This window comes from Chaetura pelagica, unplaced genomic scaffold, assembly GCF_000747805.2.
Source record: "Chaetura pelagica isolate M959 unplaced genomic scaffold, ChaPel_1.0 scaffold356, whole genome shotgun sequence".
In the NCBI taxonomy this organism is placed as follows: Eukaryota; Metazoa; Chordata; class Aves; order Apodiformes; family Apodidae; genus Chaetura; species Chaetura pelagica.
This window is the reverse complement of record NW_009953964.1, coordinates 5,548,256-5,551,508: the sequence shown is the minus strand read 5'-3', so window position 1 is coordinate 5,551,508 and position 3,253 is coordinate 5,548,256.

The window sequence follows — 3,253 nt, the reverse complement described above, 5'->3', positions numbered from 1 at the left end:
AGCATCACTCCCCGGGCAGCATCACCCCCCGGGCACCATCACCCCCCGGGCACCATCACCCCTACCCACCCAGTCACTCCCCAGGAACCATCCACGCATCATCCCCCCGGACATCCCCTCCCGGTTCTCCCTCGGACAATCCTCCATCCCTACCCGGGCTTCCCCGCACCTGTTCCTGCATCCCCCCCCTCTGACCGTGCCCAAAGCCAGAGCTATTGAGCAGCAGCTACAGCTGCTCCAATTCCAGCCCCTCGAAGGTGGATGAGAAGAAAACCCTCCAGCCACTTTGCAGCCAGACCCTGCTCCTGTGCCTGCATGCACTGTCACCCACATCTCCACCTCCATAAAGTAACCTACCTGCACAAACTGCCTGCATTTCAGGTAGATTGGTGCATCTTTTTTTCAGGACACAGATTAATTTATTCTCAGGGAAAATTATTTATGGCAGAATGTGCTGCCAGTAGAAACGGACCCAGTGCTCAGGTGAGAAACAGTACAGAGGGTTGGTTGGGTTTTGGTTTACAAAGACAGGCTGGAAAAGTTTAAGGATTGTTGAGTTGCAGCAGGCTAAGTTGAACAAATGTCTTTGCCAGTGCTTGAGCTCATCTTTTAAACAGAGAAAGGAATATTCACCAGCTTCCTATTGTTTCTGGACATCTGAGTTCCAGCCAGTCCTTGACGTTAACTGGGAGCAGGTAGGATGAACATGAGGCACAGCAGAGACCAACGTCAGTAAGCAACACCAGAACTTACAAGAAATGGGTTTCTTAACCTGGTGCAGATACACAGTGCCTAAATTCCTTGTGTTGTAACCCTTTACTATTTAGTCTTTAACAATTTCCTCAGACACTTATTTCTAAATACTTCATAAAAGAAGGACAAAAGGAAATTAAAAGAGAGGAGGGGGCAACAAAAACTGCCCTATTTTATATACCAAGCGGCACAGTGACTAAAGCCAAGCCCAGCAAGTTCCAAGCACAGTGCACTCACCTCACTTTTTAAAAAAAGAGAGGTTGGGACACTTGGTACTGTTCAAAACCAGGCACTGAATGTCCAGACATGACTCAATGCTGATTACAAAAGAGCCTCGTGTTAACTTTCCACACGGTGACCTGGCTTACAGTGATTTCATTGTGTGATAACGCTTAGTTCACTGAAATAATAATTAAAAACAAAAGAAAAAAAATGCCCTTTTAGACCAATTTTGCAATAGTAGTGCAATGAGAAGCCAATCCAAACACACGAGAGTTTTATTTCTAATTACAGAACTAAAAAAGCTAATATTTTCTTAACATAAGGTTGCAAATTAAATGGGAAATGCCAGAACTCCTTAATAATCTCCAATGTGAAAATGCAAAAGTCTTGTGCTTTGGCAAAGCACACTACAGGATCACATCCTCCCTTCACTGTCCCTCTCTCCCTTCTTCCAAGGACTATGGAGAAATACCTCACTGATATATTTAATCTGAAACTTCAAATGACTGTTTTAAAGCAGATACTCATAGCAGCCATTTTTAGCCCAACAATTTGTGTGTCACACAAATAAACTTTAAGTGAGAAATATTTAGAAATTAACTACAGACGTTACCATCAACACTGCAAACTTCACATTTTACAGTAGACAAATGCAATTATTTGATAAATTAGATCATTCACATTTTCCATTCTTTTCTTACCCCATTTCCATTTTTCTAATTAAAAAGTAACCTTTTTACAGTCCACATACTGCCTAGAATATACCTAAGCACAGCTTTCCCCTAGGGTAAAAATTTTATCTTCACCTTTCCACAGCATCCTAGGCCACAAGCTCTCACCATATGATGGAATGTAGTTATAGAGGGACTTATTTAACCTGGAATATATACAAGTTCAAGTATTTTACTTCCTACAGGGATGTCTGTCTTGGGAAACCACAAATACTTCTGTAAAAATACTGACTTGAAAGAGCAGGGACAGGAGTATGAACAAACAGCTATGATCAGTGTTTTTCCTTCCACTCTGGCCTGAAAGGATTTTTGTTCACATTGATGTATAAAAGCCTAACTAAGCGAATCTTGTCTCTAGAAACAGTTTGAAATGTGAAATCCAATGAGACAGATGCACAAGGCAGGACTGCTCTAGAGTAACTATCACACTTTCTCATTTGGAGAGATGAGGAGGTTTTTCTGTCAACAGAAGCAGGACAAGCTCACCACACCTCACAGCAGACCCAGAAGGTGGCCTTGGCTTGCCAGCACTCACAGACTTAGACCTGGTTTAGAGAACTAAGGTGTGGGCTGCTGCTTTGGTGCAGTTTTGCCAGCACTTGAGTACAATTTGGTTTCCACATCTAGCAAAAAGAAAAAAAAAAAAAGAAGTCATTTATCAGGTTATTGCAGTGGACATTTTTGGCAGAGAAAGCAGGCACACTCAAACGTGCATCTGTTATTTCCAACAACAGCCAAGGAATTTCACCGGTCTAGTTTAGAGAACTGGCCTGGGCTGCTCAGAAGGCAGCATTTAATTCAGACAGAGGATGGGGAGAAGGGCAGAAATAACACACCATGGGACACAGGGAATCTGCAACCAGCTTTGCTTGTTTGTGTTGGAGAACCAGCAGCACAACCCACCGTGCTACCAGGACCTTCTGTCACACAGCTCAGGAGGATGCACTGCTAAGACATGGACAGTTACATCCTTGGGATCCACTGGGTTCGTAAGCTGTGAGTAAAGACTCAACAAATTCAAGAGGAAAAACTAGGACATTTTTGCTGTAAGCTTCGGCTGGCCACAGTGGATTAGAGGAAATCCTTCAGCCAGCAAGAGGAGCGATTGCAATGGAAAATCCCAGCTTCCCGGGCAGCTGCCAAGCAGCGGGTACCGCTCATGGCGCACGCGGAGGAACGAAGACAAGCAGCTCATTTTCAATTGGATTTTTGTAAATGGAAAAAAAAAAAAATCATGTATAAAATCTATCCGTACATTATAACAGATACAGGAAGTTACACAATCCAGTTTACACCTAAGGTAATAGCAATCAGTCCATAACAAGAACAGGGAAAAAAACTCCAATGCTGTAATTTATCCAAAGTTGTTATAGGGCAGAGGATGGCAATGGGAGGGTGGCTGCTGCTTTTTGGCATGGGGATAAAACTGGCTACCTTCCCTACTTCCAAAGCAATGACATAACTTCAACAGACACGTATTAGGAATACGTTTGAAATGTATCTGACTTTATTAACACTGAATATTCAAAGATTCATACTATTACAGC